This window comes from Ambystoma mexicanum, chromosome 10 (genome assembly GCF_040938575.1).
Source record: "Ambystoma mexicanum isolate Mex_15411 chromosome 10, UKY_AmexF1_1, whole genome shotgun sequence".
NCBI lineage: Eukaryota > Metazoa > Chordata > Amphibia > Caudata > Ambystomatidae > Ambystoma > Ambystoma mexicanum.
The window spans coordinates 664,990,150-665,007,766 of NC_090932.1; positions in this window are offsets into that span (position 1 = coordinate 664,990,150).

Genomic DNA, 17,617 nt, shown 5'->3' on the forward strand with positions numbered 1-17,617 from the left:
CCAAAGAAGAGGTGAACTCTATACTTTACTTCTGCACTGGAATACAATTAAATACCAATCTTGAAACCCTGAAAACTATACCAACAAGTGGTTGTGTGTGCCTGATTTTGAATTTCAAAGAAAGACTGAATTCTATTCTTTATTTTAACATGGAATGTAAGTCATTGTAAAATGTTTAAAGCGTATAACAATCGAAGAAGACAAGCGTTGGCCAAGTCAAGAGGATCCCAATATTCACACGAAACCCACCTTTTCCAAAGTCAAGAAACAATCTCAACTATACGGTGAAGTTGATAACAGTTCATTGACCTAAGATACAAGTGTGCAAGCATTATCTGAAGCTAAGGGAGTGGCAGAGAGGCTTATGGGTAATTACTTGGGCTGATAACTGGCAGAAAGGTGCAGGTAAAGTTGGGGATGGAAGACTGGCTGCTTGTAAAGACTATTTTGAAGTTGATACAACCTGTATTGCCAGAGACTGTGGAAGACAGAGAGAAGTGAGTCTCCAAGGCAAACCCGGGTTGTTATTGTTGTAGCAGAACAAGAGAGGCAAAGAGGTTGCCCCTTTCTGAAGATAGTTATCGAGAGGAAGAGTGCCTTTCCTGTTATGAAGAGGCTGGCGCAGTCAGGTAAGCAATGTAACAGTATTTATTTGGGTTACATATAAGGGAAGGAGACCCCCTACACTCAGAGGCTCCTCTCCTTCAACACTTTCCTCCAACTGACAAACTTGGAACATTATCCACAAGATGCAAACAGAACATTCCATGACATCACATAGGACTGAGACATCATCATATAGGAAAGCATTGAAGGCTCCCTGCTACTCATAAGACATCACAACACATCTCCCTTTCTCATCATCATCATTTTTTTTCTTTTTATTTAACTTACCCTATGAGCTTAAATCTTTAATTCAAATGAAAATCACACGTACTATTTCCAAACAACCAAGACACACCAACTATCAACATGACACTACAGCAACATTCCCATGACGTTCCACACATCTATACATGGGCTCTCCTCACAGTGGCAATTCTATCTTTGTTCCACACTTGCCCTCCGGTCACACGTACAGCCCCTTTCATGACTGCCACGACTCTGACAGGATCCGAATAAAGAGATTCTCCTTTCCTCTTGACAATTCCCTTCCTTATCCTGACCCAATCTCCACACTCCACGCGCAATTCTTTCTTCCCTCTCTTAAGATTTTCGCGCATGACCCATTCGGATTTCTTCTTCACCAATGACTTTCTCACTTCATCAATGACTAGATCCGTTTCTCTACTCCTACCAAGCCATGGCGGACATGCCACGGAATATGGCTTCCTGCCCCTCATAAGCTCGAACGGGCACAGACCTGTTGTCGCATGTGGCGCCATCCTCTAAGCCCATATCCTACTTTGTATCATGGCTACTTTATCCTGACCACACTCCTCACCCATCCGAATACTCTCCATCACACACCTATTCATCCTTTCAACTACCCCGTTGGATTCGGGATGGTACAATGAAGTTCTTTTGTGGTCAACTCCACACTTCCTTAAATAGCTGGTAAAGTCACCACCTATGAACTGGGGACCGTTGTCCGTCAATACACTTTCCGGTAGGCCTTCATTGGCAAAAATCTCCTGCAATATCTTTATCATACTCTCTCCGGTGATGTTTCTCACAAGCTTAAAATGCACCCATCTGGAAAACAGGTCTACAACCAGAACAATGAATTTTCCACGTCCGTAACCTAACTCCACAGGACCTAGAATATCCATAGCTATCTCGCTCCATATCCTTGATGGGAGGCCCACATCCATCAATGGCTGCTTCTTAGCCACAACTCCCTTTCCACTCTTGATGCAAAATTGACAATTAGCTAAGTAATTCTCAATCTCCCTATCAAATCCAGGCCACCAATATTCTTGTCTCAACACCCCTTTGGTTTTGGTAACACCAATGTGACCACAATGCGCTAACTCTATCACCTTTTTCCTCAACCCTATCGGGACTACTGCTCTTCCCCACCTGAATAAAATCCCATCCATGACAGACAACTCATCTTTCACTTCCCAAAATGGCTTCACCCCCTCTGCCAGATCCACTTTATTCGGCCATGCCGTTGACATCACATATGGAATTACCCTGCTCATGATTTCATCTTTCTTCACCTCATCCAACCTCTCCTGTTTGGACACAATACCGTCGGTATTGATAAACACTAATTCCATTTCTTCACTGTCCACAACATCAGAGTCAGCAACTCTCACCCTTGACAAATTATCCGCGAATATGTTATCCTTTCCTGGAATGACCTCCATCTTAAAACAATGTGTCTGCATCCTGGTGACCCAACCTGCCACCCTGCGGGAAACTTTATCTAGGCCCTTACATTCGAATATAGCCTTAAGAGGTTTGTGATCTGTGCGGATTACAAATTCTACTCCCCACACAAAATTCCTGAATCGTTCTACAGCCCAGAAGCACGCCAATGCCTCCTTTTCGATAACTGAATATCTCATCTCTGCTCCCTTTAGACCTCTCGATGCATGTGCTATCACCTCTTCAGACCCATCATCCTGCTTCTGGGATAATACCGCCCCAAGTCCATACTCACTAGCATCTACAGTAATGATAGACAGTCTTCTCGTGTCAAAACATCCTAAAGGACGGGCTAAGTTTATATCTTCCTTTATTCTATTAAATTCCAAATCACAGTGACTATTCCACTCAAAATCAATACCTTTCCTCAGAACTTTTCTCATCTCTTGCACTTTGTCAGCATAATTTACCACAAATTTTTGATAAAACTCCGTCATTCCGAGAAAAGACCTCAATTCACTCTTATTACAAGGTCTCTCCACACTCTTTATGGCATTTATCATCTCCTCTTTGGGTCTAATGCCATCCCCCGATACTTCATGTCCCAAATAGTCCACATTTGTCACGGCAAATTTGCACTTCTCTTCTCTCAGCGTGATGACCCTGTCCTTAAATATCTTCAACACTTTGTATAGATTCCCATCATGCTCCTCCAAAGTCACTCCACTCACCAAAACATCATCTTGAAAACAGAATACGCCCTTCACTCCTCTCAAAAGGCGATCCATTATTTTCTGAAACACAGAGGAGGCAGATGCCAACCCAAAAGGCATTCTCCTAAACTGGAACACTCCCTCATGCGTCACAAACGCTGTAACTTTTCTGCATGTCTCCTCTAACTCCACCTGATGATAGGCCGACGTCATATCTAGTTTGGAGAAATACTTCCCCCCACCTACCATGGTCAGTAACTCACCCATGTTGGGTAGCGGGTGCTTGTCCACCAACACGCATTTATTCAACTCCCGCATATCCACACACAACCTTATGTCCCCTGAACTTTTCTTCACTATTACGACCGGGGAAACCCATTCAACACCCCCAGCCCTCTCGATCACCCCTGTCTTTAACAATTTCTGCAATTCTTGTTTGACACTGTCTCGCAGGGCAAAAGGCACCGGTCTGAGTTTGGCTACGGTGGGCACACTACCGCTTTTTAGCAATATTTGATGTTGGAAACCCTTTATCCTTCCCAAAGTCTCATCAAACACTTTACTAAACTCTCTCGCGTACTTGCAGGACATCGTGGATGCTTCTGCCACTTGTAAAACTTGCTCGGGGTGGTTGGGGTCTAGTCTGATTCCTAAATTCTTCTGCTCTCTCCATCCCAATAAGGATTGTCCTTTTTTTGTTACATACACTTTCCCATCACAACTGCGACCTTTAAATTCAAATCTACTCCACACATATCCTAGTGAATCAATTTTATCTTGGTTGTAGCCTCCCGGATTTATGTCAGGTTCGGACAATGCTGATACCTTCCCCTTCATCTCGCCTTCATAAACACTCCTGGACACTAACGTAACTTTTGACCCTGAATCTGCCATCATTGACACCTTACACCCATTCACTGTCACCACGGCATAGGGACGCTCACAATCATCTGTGTTTCCACCACTGGCTACAACATTAACTGTGTTCACAATAACATTTGTCAATGCCAATGCAGTATCTTCTTCTGATGATTCTCCATCATCCTCATCATCTACAAACAGGATCTTCCTTTGCCCCGTTTGGCCAAACTGATAGTTCTTGCAACAGGTGGCAATATGTCCTCTCCTTTTGCATTTATTGCATACAGCCTTTCGCCCTGGACACACTACAGAGGATGCAAAGTGCGTCGCACTGGCACATCGATAACACAATCTCTCGCCCTTTTTTTCCTCTCTCTTTTCGCTTCTCTGTGCCGACACTTGGTTTCTCTTCTCTTCTGCGCTGTTCCTTTCCTTCTGCTTGTTTCTTCCTTTCCTTTTGTTCTTCCCTTCACTCACATTCAGCACCTCCTGCCTGTTTTCCTTAGAGTCACTTCCTTCAGTCTTGGAGAGCTTGGCAACACATGCCAACGAGTGCTCTACACGCTTGGCCAAGTCCAATACTTCATCCAAATTTGGCTCGTCTTTCAGCCAAAGTTCAGCACGTATTTTATTTGAGTGGCAATGCGTCATGAATTGATCGCGGATATGTTCATCAAAACTTCCTTGAAATTTGCATGTCAGGGCAAGGTGACGGAGAGCGGTGACGTAGTCTTCAACAGATTCCCCGTGAGTCTGGATCCGCATGCGGAAATTATACCGCTCCAAAATTGTACTTCTTTTGGGGTTGAAATGCTTATCTAATTTGAGCAGAGCCGATTCAAATTCATTCAAGTCATCTCCGCTTCCATCCCCTGCCAACTGAGGAAGTGTCTCGAAAATCCTCTGTCCCTCATAACCTAGGAAGTGCAATAGCAATGCCACTTTTCTTTCACTAGAATATGCTGTTCCTCCAGCTGCCCTCATATAGTGCATAAATCCTTTTCGCCACTGGGGCCAAGTAATCTTCGCCGCACCTGGAGTGGGCATGAAAATGGGCGGCCCAGATATGCCAGGTAATGCTGCCATGCCTTTGTATGAGAGTATACTTCTTCTAGCTCAAACGTTGCAGAGTTTGCTGCACCAGTCCAACAAGGCGTGTATCTGCAGTGACAGTTCACTTCTGGGACTTAACGCAGTAAGAGATCATTCTACGGATGTCCAAAATCAACTGCAGGCTCACATAGACTTACTCCCTTACCCCTGGTATGTTTCTGCACTGCGAGTGCAGTCTTCAATCCAATTCACTTGCTCCTCTTTTAGGTGTTTTACGGTACCTCACTTCCCTCCCACGCAGGTTGTCTGCTAGGGGAACTACGGTAACGAAGTCCGGCGTCTTCCCCACCTCACATCCCTCCCACGCAGATCATCTGCTGCTTCTGTTGTCTTCCACACACTGGCGAGCGTGTGTGCGGGCTGGGATCAGCTGGGGCGCTAACCGGAGCTAAAGGCACTTACTTGCGCAAACGTTGCAGGGACGCGGCGGTCGCTCTACGCTACGGCAGCGGAGCGACCTTCCCTGAGGCCGTGATCACTGGACGGCTGCTCGGCGCGCTACTTGGAAGCGGAGCAGCCCTCCTTGAGCTTCCCCCCACGGCCTTTTTGGTCGTTTCTTCGGCGGGCCGGAACGGGACTCAGCGTCGGCCGTTCTGTGTGGCGGGCCGCTCAACGCAAAGGGGGGGGCGGAGCAGCGCACTGCCTGTCACTTTCTTCTCCGGCGGCGCCGTCACTTCTCCCCGCTGGGGCTCCTACTTCACGGAGCACTTCCGAACTCCGTCCTCCAGGCTGCTCAGAGAAGGCACGGATGGAGCAGATGTCGGGAGCGATGCGATCACCTGCTGCAGGCCGCGACTCGACGCTGGCAGATGCTGGGGGTCTCCTTTGACCTGTCTGCGGGGACCTCCATCATCCCATCCTCGTCGCCATTGTTATGAAGAGGCTGGCGCAGTCAGGTAAGCAATGTAACAGTATTTATTTGGGTTACATATAAGGGAAGGAGACCCCCTACACTCAGAGGCTCCTCTCCTTCAACACTTTCCTCCAACTGACCAACTTGGAACATTATCCACAAGATGCAAACAGAACATTCCATGACATCACATAGGACTGAGACATCATCATATAGGAAAGCATTGAAGGCTCCCTGCTACTCATAAGACATCACAACACACTATTTTGAAGTTGATACAACCTGTATTGCCAGAGACTGTGGAAGACAGAGAGAAGTGAGTCTCCAAGGCAAACCCGGGTTGTTATTGTTGTAGCAGAACAAGAGAGGCAAAGAGGTTGCCCCTTTCTGAAGATAGTTATCGAGAGGAAGAGTGCCTTTCCTATCTGAAGTTATTGAATAGCGTGTTGAAACCTGTATAAAACTACAAATCCCTGAAGCTGTGGTAGTAGTCCAAAGTACTGAAACAGTAGTGTTATATTTGATGGTCAATGGATGCAGTATTGTAGAAGTCCAAGTCAAGAGGAGTACTGTGGGACAAAGGTGACTGTTCTCATAGTAAAGGAAGTAGAAGTGAAGTCAAAAGAAGAAGCAGCAACACCATTAAGTCATCCTGATAACTTTACCATTGTTAAACTCAAAACTGTAATCAAGAGAATCCAAATTGTTAACCGAGAACTATATATCACTGGTGTGAGTGGACATTGCATTTCTTTTTTAACTGTGGCAAATCTTATTAAGGAAGGTGACAAAGCATCATGGTTGGGATTACTATTGGTGCCATTTGGAAGAAATGGAAAGTGGATATTTCACCAAGAAGAAGAGATGAGCTAGTGAAATTCTGGTTAACAAACTTTTCCTTTAACTCTGAAATATCAAGAACTGATTTAATACATTTCATCCAGAAGATTATAAGGTTGTCTAAGGACTGTGAATGTTGTTTATGTGAGTTTCATTGCCATACTTTGAATGCCTGCCCTGTTGTCAAACTCTCTTCCAACAGCTGCCTCCTTCTTGAAGACATTGAACTCGACGTCCTTGCCCTTACTGAGATGTGGTTCAAGGACAGCTTGGTCACTGCTCTTGACACTGTCCTTCCTAAGGGTTACAAACCCAGATCTAACCGGCCTGGAGGTGGGGTGGCCCTGATCTTCTCTGAGTGGATCCCTGCATCTATCATACCTACTCAATCCTACTCCTCCTTAGAATGCCTCGTCTGTATGGTTGGGGTCTCTCATACCTCCTCACTCACCTCCACCACTATCTACAGGCCTCCTGCCCCTATGTCACTCTTCTTCTCTGGTTGGGCTGACATCACCTCCTCCCTCTTGAGTTCTTCTTCTAAACTCCTCCTCCTTGGTGACTTCAACATCCACCTCAACTCTGCTGATCCAGCCACCTATCAGTTCCGAGACCTCTGCGACTCCCTCTGTCTCACTATTCTCCAACTCTGGTCTGACTCACTCAGCCAGACACACACTTGATGCCTTAATTTATGGAAACACATCCCACTCTCTAACCCGGTCACCACCCCCCTTTCCTGGTCTGACCACTCTCTCCTCTCCTCCTGCTCGGGGCCCCTCAGCCCTCTGAGCCATCTTCAGCATGCCAGTCCCCTTCGCTGTCATTCGACTGATGAAGCTGGTGTCAGTTGCTGCTTTTGCCTCCACCTTCACCGCCCTACACCTGCTTCTGACTCTCCCTCTGACTCTGTCCTCACTAACCTGCACCTCTCTATCACTAATACCCTTGATATATTGCCCCTGTCATGAGGATCCACCTGAAAACTGCCACCAAGTGCAATAACTGGTATGACTATGATCAAGCATCCCTGAAACGAAAGTGCAGAGTTGCCGAACGGAAGTGGCAGACCACCGGTTCATCCTCTGATAAAGTGGCCTGTCACCTACTCCAAAGGCAATATCATTCTATCCGCTCCAAGAAGAGGGCCCACATTCAAGTGCACATCTCTGGTGTCAGTAACAACCCGGCTACATTTTTCAAAATCTGCAGGGTACTCACCAATCCAACTGAAGTTTCCACTGCCCTCCCTCCTTCCCAGGCTCGCTGCTCCGCTTTGGCCTCCTACTTCTCATGTAAAACTCAGGACATCATGTCCTCACTCTCCATTACCCCCACTCCCCCTCTTGCTCTCCTGCCTCCCTTAGCTCCTCCCTCCTGCTCATAACATCCAATGATATCTCTAAAGTTGTGCGCTCTATGAAGGTCTCTTCCAAACACTTGCTCCCCTGCTCTTCTAGAACCAACAAGGACAAAGTCTCCTCTCTCGCCCCAACTCTTGCCAATTTCTGTACCCACTCCTTCACCACTGGGTCTTTCCCCTCTGTCCCTCAAGCACTCCCTTGTGCACCCTTTCCTAAAAAAGCGCTGTGCTGACCCTTCCTGCCCGGCTTACTATCACCCCATCTCCACTACCCCCTACCTGGGTAATCTCCTGGAGAAATCAGTCCTCCCCAAACTGCTCTTTCATACTGAGCTTGTTGGTTGCCTCCATGACCACGAATCTGAATTTTCGGGTATCCAGAGGCACGGAAACTGCTCTTTGAAGACAAACATTGACTCTAACTCTCCTGCTGTGCTCATCCTCCTTGACCTCTCCTCTGCCTTTGACATGGTCAACCATTCTATCCTCATAAAACGGCTCTGTGATACCCTCAGCATCGACCAGGCACTGGATTGGATGACGTCCTTCTTCGCCAACTGCCCCTCCCAGTTGCATCTGGGTCCTTTCTCCTGCTCCACTTCATTCTCCATCTGTGGTGTCCCCCAAGGCTCTATCCTTTGCCATGGCTCTTCAATATCTAGCTTGACCCTCTAGCTCACCTTATCTCCTCCTTCTCCCCTTATTTCCAGTGTTATGCTGACCACACACAGCTTTGCTTCAAACATCCCTCGACTACCTCCTACACGTCCGCTGTAATCCCGGACTGTCTGACCGCTATCCAGCCAGGGTGTGTGGCCAATAACCTCTGCCTTAATGCCAGTAAGATGGAAATCCTTTTTATTTGTACACCTGTGTCCTGTTTCGCTGCTACCCTCTGGCCACCTTCCTTGAGCCCACTTCCCTCACCTTTCTTTGAGGCCAAAAGCCTCTGGGTCATCTTTGACTCCTCCCTCTTCTTCACCCTGCACATCTTGGACCTTGACAAGAAGGGCCACTTCCAACTTCACCTCCTTGGAGGCATTCTCCCTTTCCACACCTTTCCCCAGAAGCTGAATGTATCTAGACCTCTGGTCCTCTCTTGGCTTGCCTACTGCAACAGCCTCTTACTCAATCTCCCTTTTTCCTCCCTATGCCCCTTCAGCTAATCCAGAATGGGGCTGCAAGACTCATCCTTGGCCTCAAGCCCAGGAATTGTATCTCTCCAGCCCTAAAATCTCTCTACTGGATCCTAGTGGCCGCGATAATCAAATTCAAGACCCTCTGAATCATCCACAAGGCTTTCTGAGGACTGGGACCACAGTATGACCAACTTTCTCTACCTAAATACTTCCCTGCTAGAGCCCTTCGCTTCTCTAATTCCAACTCTCTCCTTGTCAAAGACTTCTCCAAGCAAAGAGTGGGGAGCAGGTCTCTCTCCTCTGCTGGTGCCTCTCTTTGGAACAGCCTCTCTGCCCATCTCAGACTTGAGCCGGACCTCCTTAAGTTCTGGCAACTTCTCAAAACTGTGCTTTTCTCTACTTATTTCCTTCTCTCCTTTCCCTGTTAATCAACCCACTGCCGCTGAGACTGGGGGCCTGGACCTTTTCGAATCTCACAGGTACCAGGCCCCTGCCCAGTCGATACCAGCACCCTCACCTGCCACTGCACTGCCCTTGTGGGCCCCCTATCGGGCGCCTGTGCATCCCATCAGTGGGACTCCCCCGCCTTAGCACTTAGACAGCGGTTCCTCCCCTGGCACCCTCTACACTTCCCTCCCGGGCACTCACTAGAACTTGCCCATACCTCCCTCTCCCTAACTCCCCCTGCCCTCCCCTTCTTGCACTTCTTCTCACAGCACTTGCACATCTGAATTATACAAGGCCTAGCAGGACCATGATTGTATTGTTCTGTCTTTTGCCAGTTTTACCATTATGTATTTTCTTCCACTTGTTCCCTCCCGATTGTGCCTTGTGGCGGTTTGAAACACTATTTTGTTGTACACTTTCCTAGAAAATGCTCAATAAATAAATAAATAAATATATTGTCCTTGTGTATTTGTTGTTTAATGTGAGGGCCAGTTATCCTGCTTAGAGTGTGTCTCCTTAGCCTTAGTTAGGCAGGGAATTCCTCAGCAGAGTAGAGATAGTGAGTCAATTTTCTTTAATAAAATGGCAACTGTTGGTAATTCACCAAACAGTTTTCCGCCTCGCCTTACTGACCCCTCACACATTACTGTGCTCAATTAAACCCTGCCACTTCTTCATTACCATCATCATATTAGAACACTATATAGATTCACTGCTTCACCCTCTAGATAGCCTGATAGATGTATTGGGATGTATCTGTGTGTCACACTTAGCTGTTTTGGGGGTTTAGGAAATGTGTTGCACTTAGAAGGATTTTGGGAGTAGGAAATATATTGCACTTAGATGGATCTTGGGGGTAGGAAATGTATTGCTTTAAGATGGATTTTAAGGTAGGAAATATAACAGACTTAGCTGTATGTTGGGGGTAGGAAATGCGTCACACTTTAGATGGATTTTGATGGTAGGAAATGTATTGCACTGTGATGGTTTTTGGGGGTAGGAAATGTGTTGCACGTAGATGGGTGTTTGGCAGTGGACAATGTGTTGCACTCATGCATTAGACTATCCACTGTACGCAAAAGATTTATGATGACATCCTGACCTCAGTACTCAGTAGATCATAGGGAGAACCGTTCCAATGCGCCTGGAAGATTTTTGAAGACAGAGTGTTTATTGCACCTAGAAGATGTATTATGATAGCCCCTTTGTGCTTAAAATATTGACCAGGATAGCCTGCATACTGCTCTTAGCCTTGGTATTGCACTTGGAAAATTCTTGATGTTAGTCCATCTTATACGCTTAGAATCTCTGTGAGAATAGCCAAGGGCTTGAAGGTAGCCTGGTATTGCACTTAGAAGTCCAGCACATGGAGGTTAGGACATGTGTTGCACTTGGAGGAAATTGCTTAAGTTAGCACATGTATTGCACATAGAAAGCTGTGAGGATTAGCACATGTATTGCACTTTGAATGTATTTTTAGGTAAGCACATGTATTGCATGTTGGAGAATTGGGTAGATTAGCACATGTACGGCTCTTAGAAGAACTGTGAAAGTTAGCTTATGTTTTACACTGAGAAGCAATTGTGTAGGCTAGTACATGTATTGCACTTAGAAGAATTTGGGTAGGTTAGCACATGTTTTTGCACCCGAAGAACTTTGATGGCTAGCACTTGGGTTGCACTTAGAATAAATTGTGTTGGATAGCACTTGTATTTCTCCTAGAAGGAATTGGGTTGGTTGGCATGTGTATTGCACCTGAAGGACTGTGAAGGCTAGTACATGCATTGCATAGGAAGGACTGTGAAGGCTAGCATTTGTACTTCTCTTAGAAGAAATTGTAAAGGTTAGCACATGCATTATACATGAAGAACTGTGAAGGCTGGCACATGTATTGCACTTGAAGCACTGTGTAGGTTAGCACATGCATTGCACTTAGAAGAGCTGTGAAAGTTAGACTGTAGAAGGGTATCTGAGGGTGGGTAGTGCATTGCACTTAGCTGGAATTGAGAGTGGTCATTTTGCGTTGCACCTTATACTGTTAGCCTGCCCATTTTACTCCAAGAGTAACACATCCATGGTTGGTAACACATCCATGGCACTTAAAAGAACTATAAGCTAGCCATTGTAACACATCAAAGATAGATGCAGGTATCCTTGATATTGCATTCATTTTGTAGGTGCCTGTTGGTAGCCTTTATAGAACTTAGAAGACATATAGTAAGACTATAAAGCTAGCCTGCCTGTTGTGTTTAGAGAATTATATGATCCTAAGATCTTATGGTATCCTCCCTGTCACGCTTAGAAGATGTACTAGGATAGCTAGTCTAGTGCTCTTAGAAGACTTGAGGGTTGTTTGTCCGTAGTGACTAGAAGAGTCTATGAGGGTAGCTTGTTTTTTCACAGAGACAATCTAATCACACCGCAACATCAAAGATAAAGCTCCATCTGAGCTCCAGGTACGTATACACACACCACTTCGGTGGACATCTGCTGCAGGCACGGCTAGTCATCCACACACATTAGAATGCAGCAATGACCAAGGACAAAATTAGGTCTAGCTGGACACTTTACGTTTTGTCGCCTACTTACAAAAGACCTGCGTCAACACCTCTGCCATTAGAATACAGCGACAACCTATGACAATAATTTGATCTAGCTAGACACATAATAAGTCTCTTGCACTCGCGCACTGTCTTGACCTCCCTCAGCACCCATCCACATGCTTCACCTCTTGGGTTGCTTATGGGAGCCTAGCCAGCCCACCTGATTCCTAATCTTGACCAAATACACACAAGCATTCTAAGCCTTTTTGAGAATGTTCCCATACCTGGACTTTGGTCCCTGAGGGTGGTCCCACCACAAGTGCGTTAAGATCATAACAATGGGAAAAGGCGCTATCTAAATGACTATATTTAAGCAATAGGCCCCTTGCAGGGAGGGGCATTACCACTTCAGGTAATGCCCTGGGGCCTTAACGAAGGTCCTGGTGCATTACCTGAAGTGGTAATACACCCCCCCTATGAGAGGCCTATTGCTATTAGTACCCTGGCCCATAAGACCGGGGTACTAAGAGCATTTTTTTTTGTTCTGAAACTCTCCGGTTTTTTGGGACAGAAAAAAAAAGTACAAAAATGGCCGCCGATGAAGGGAAAGCAAAGTCAGTTTTTCCTTTCCATGGCAGCCATTGAAAATGAAGGTGAAAAAGTAAACAAAGAAAATGGCTGTAATGGAAAGAGAGAAGGGACTACAAGTAGTCCCTTCTCCCCCTAAAAATATTCTACTCTAATTACCTACGTGTGTTTTCTCAGTGATGGATTGGTGGTTATTGGTAGCTTTGTTTAAAGTAAATGTGGTAAACATATGACTATTTTCATTAATGTAAATACAGGAAGCATCAGCGGGCAGAGTGTGTTGACCTTCACCATGCAAAATGGAGTTGGAGAGCATGGTATACTTTGAATTGGAGTATGATAAGATGGTCCATATAAAAATCCTATTTGTTTTCAGTTTGTGCAGATCCTTTTCATTGTGGTTTGATCTCTGCCATCGCATCACATCTTGCATTTGTTACAACCGAGATGAAAACATTGTTGGCACTCTGAAAGGTTTCCACATGAGCCCAGTTTACATTGTCTGATAAACTGGAATTGTTGATATGCCTGTTTAGCTGAGGTAGGGATTGAGATCATGCCCACTGGCTGATATTCAGAACCAGATTAATTTCTGAATTTTATATACAATTTGAAAAAGTAGTTGTTAAAAGTTGACACTGGAAGACATTCAAAATGTAAGGTTAATTTGCAGTATTGAGCTAGGTTTTGAAAATATTGGTGGCACATTTGGTTGCATTTTAGTATTGGCCTCATGTTTGTTTACTTCCAGTGCATTTAAATCTGTATTAGAAAGACAATTAGGTCTACTCTGTTATTATAACCAATATCAGGAGGGGATGTATCATGCAATGGTGCTGTATCTTGGGACCACTCCTCTAGGCTCTTATTTCCGAGGAGGTTGAATCATATTTGTGTCATTGTTGAACGTTGACACAGTGTGTCTGTGCATGTCATTATGTGCCGGAGGGAGAACTGTAAGTTCCTGGAGTGTGTGGTGAGTTGGAAGAACTGCCCGTCCTTTATTATGAAGGGGACTAGGTTAGTAGCTCACTACCTAAAGTGCTTCAGAGAGGGGCGGGATTGCATGGGCCTGTCCTTCCCTCTGAGACATGGTACTCAGCTATCCCCATTTGAGGCTACATCACCTCAAAGGATGAAATGGGACTACAAGTCCCAGCATACACTGGAATGGATTATTAGACCATGGAGAAGAAGTAGACTAGATGTGCTCAGTAAACTGAAACCAGTGAGTAGAATTAACCACAAGTATTCATTAAACTCTAGCTGCAGATTAAAATCAAACCACATGCTTTCAGCAAACAAAAGTCACAGAGAACAAGTGAAGCAAAAGCTTTCAGCAAATGCAAACCATTTCAGTGAAAAAGAAAATCACACACATTCAATGGATTCAGAACATGGAAGGGAATTAAACTGCAGGCATATAGACACATATAGCTTAACTGCAGGTCCTAAGCTTAGACATGCTCCAGACCACCTGTGAACCACATGGTCCAGTAGGAACACAAGTCCCACTCACTGAGTGGCCATGGGACACATACAGACAGGCATGGGACACAGTGGAGTCACAACCACACTGAGCAGTGATTTCAAGACAGTGGAGTCACAACTACAATGAGCAGTAATTTCAAGATGGCACTGAACACTCAAAGGCAGCCATTAAACCAAATGAAGACAAATTAACTTGTACCCAATGCTAGAAGGGTAACAATAATAGTGCAACACTCTATCAAAAGATCTGTAACAGGACACTCAGGGAAAAGACCAATCAGAGAAAAATGGGGAGAAACAGACGTGCTACCCACCATTCATTGTACAGAATGAGACTGCTACATTTTACGAGGTAGTTTAACTTCTGTCAGATGTGCAGCAGGTGCTCTGGCAATTATATGACAGAGCCATGTCACCTGAATTATGGGTGCATTGAAGGTGGAAACTAGAGCCAGGTTCCACCAACAAGGACTAAAACCAAACGGATGGCCTAAGGACAGTGCTCTCCCTGTAAAAGCCTAAACCAGAAGAACTCTGAAGACGTTTGTATTGAGAATGAAATGTTGTGAAGAGACCTAAGAGAGTTGTATTGAGAAGCAGACTTCACAGATAGACCTAAGAGAGTTATGCTAAACACGAGAGGTCATGGATAGAGTTAACATAGTTACCTTGGGGCTAGAGGTCAAGGATAGGCTTATGAGAATTGTGCTGAGAACCATCGGCCATGGAAAGGCCTACGAGAACAGAAAAAGAAGAGACCAGTGAGGTCTGAAGTCCCATGTGTTCAGAGCAAAGGTGACCAACAGGCCTGGAGAGGATGGCAAGAAAAGGTATCACAAGAAGAAGAAAAAGAACTGTGAAGATTTCAGAACTGGGAGTAGACCCTGTAAGGGACTGCCCAAAGGAGTGATGTGTGTTTGTTTATAAAATAGGGCTGAAGCTAAGGGTTATGAACATATTTGTTGGCTAAACTGGGAGAATATTGGTGTTTGAACTATAGGTTTAGTCTGGAGGTTAGTGAACATGGGAAGAGTAGGTCTGAACTGTTATGTTGTCCAGGGAAGGATTTCTTGTTCCAGTCTTTCTATCAGCGGAGGTACTCCCTGCTGCTCGTATTATCATTACTGTGTGCTAATACTGCATGTAGGGCAGCTGCAGAAAGCCCTTTTCACTATAACGAGGCCCTGAGGTTGGCGCAGTAAAGCTATTTCATAATTATTTAACTGCAGCCCACATTACTTATTTTGGCAAACAGGCATGTTGTCTGGAGAGCAGAAAATATGATCCATGGTCAGGGCACCCAATGTGGGAAACTGGGGTCACAGTTTTCAGTAGTAATCTGCCAGGTCGGTCAGTAAGGGTCCGAACAGAAGGGTGAGTCAAACAATGCACAAGTCAATGTAGTGACACATTAGAGCATCATGATTTCTTTCTCACCGGAAATGGTATATCCAAGTTCTGAAGCTTACATGGCTACAGTTTGCTTGAGGGACGAGCTCTAAAATGTCCTGATGCATGCCAAGAGTACTTTGTGTGTCTGTTAGGGGAGGGTAGCTTGTTCTAAGCTATGGGGCACTGATATAAATAGTGAGTGTGCACCTTGTTACTTAGCCAATTCTTCTGGTGCAGCTGGTCCTGTGCAGACTGCTGTTAAGGATTCTAATCAGGCGTCACACACCAGCCCAGGACTCTTGCCACTGGCCTAGGATGCAGCGCACAATTAAAACACTCTTACTTTATTTCCTAAGAATTCAGATTGAGATGGCACCCAACTAGTCTCACACCCCCTTTTACAAATACCCCAGGTCACAATGGAGCATGAACCAGGACGGTGGGTGGTAATACAATATTTATTTATTTTAAATTCAAATAAAATCACACAAATTTAATGTTGGGCAGCAATCACCAATCGGGTGATAATTACAAGGTAAATTGATGAAATACACTTAGTGTGACCTTCTAATATTACATCCAGAAAGCACAAATGAAGCAGAGCATTATTACTTTTCAGGTAGATAGCACTCCAGTTAAGATTCCCCCAGCAATACTCCCTCAAACCCCTATTAACCGAATGTGATGTGGGTAGCAGGTAGTAGCATAGTGTCAGGTATACTAGGCAACAAACAAAAGTGAAATCCACCTTCACCCATGAAATGAGAGGCAAAATCGGATTTTAAACCCTTTGCAATTGAACAAAATAGCACTCGGAATTAGTAAAGATTTGATTTACATGTGCTGTTGAATGAATGAGGTAACTATAAATTATAGCAGTATCAGGGATGTAAGAACACTAGCAAACTGAAAGCAATGTCCTAACAACGGGCATACAATTCAGAAAATAAACTTGAAAGTGAAATGAAAAAGCAGCTTGAAAAACAGGTGAAATAGACAGAATCGGAATGTGGTTTTAATGCTGAGTGACAGATGCACATCACAGGGATAATATGAAAGTGAAAGAGTGACTCTAAATTAATGACAGGATAAGATTCTCAATGGGAAAGGAAATTCGGTTTTAAAAATGAAAGCAGTGGACAAAGAAAATCGGTTTGGAAAGGAAAGGACAAGTTTCACTTAAGCTAGATTTTAGTGGCTAGAAAAGAGAAACGCCACCCGTGAATTGAAAGGTTAAGCTGCAGTTTTAACCCCTTCACGCTGTGTGCCTCTTCTAGGGAGAATTAATTTATTTAATCAAAATAGTACTGAGGACTTAAACAAAGACACAATTGAGTGGAAGAATGGTGCTAACACTTGGAGATCAAGGACAGGATGCACAAAGTATTCTGACAATTTTAAGGATTTCTCCTAAGGCAGTTAGGGGATTTCTAGGGGATTGGACCTAATACAATGTAACAGAGCAAAGGATGCAGTTTGTGGTTGTTGGGCAAGGGAAATACTCACAACAAGCACTTGAATGTGGTGTTTTGGACAGCGGACCGAGTTTCTGGACAGCGAAGCAATATCTGATCACTGGTCACAACGGCGTGCTCTCCTAGAAGAAAATATCTGGGAAAAGGTCTGGTCACAATGCAGTGGCACCTCAGCTGGATAGAGCGGATAGCAGGGCAAGCAAGTAGTACTGGATAATCCCAATGAGGATGCAGCCACCTTTCCCGTTTCTACCTGTGTTATTGGGATTTTTAGTGGGTTTTTTCTGGATCTATGATCCTGCCTGGATAGGGTCAGCTATGCTCTGGCCTGGCAGTGGAATCTGGAATCTTGCAGGATGAATATAGAATACCTGCATATGCAGGAGCTGGAAAATTCAGAAGGAGTGTCCTTTGTCTCTCTGAGATTCCATCTTATATAAGGAGGATGACATTACAGGATTATACTATGGGGGCAGGCTTCGG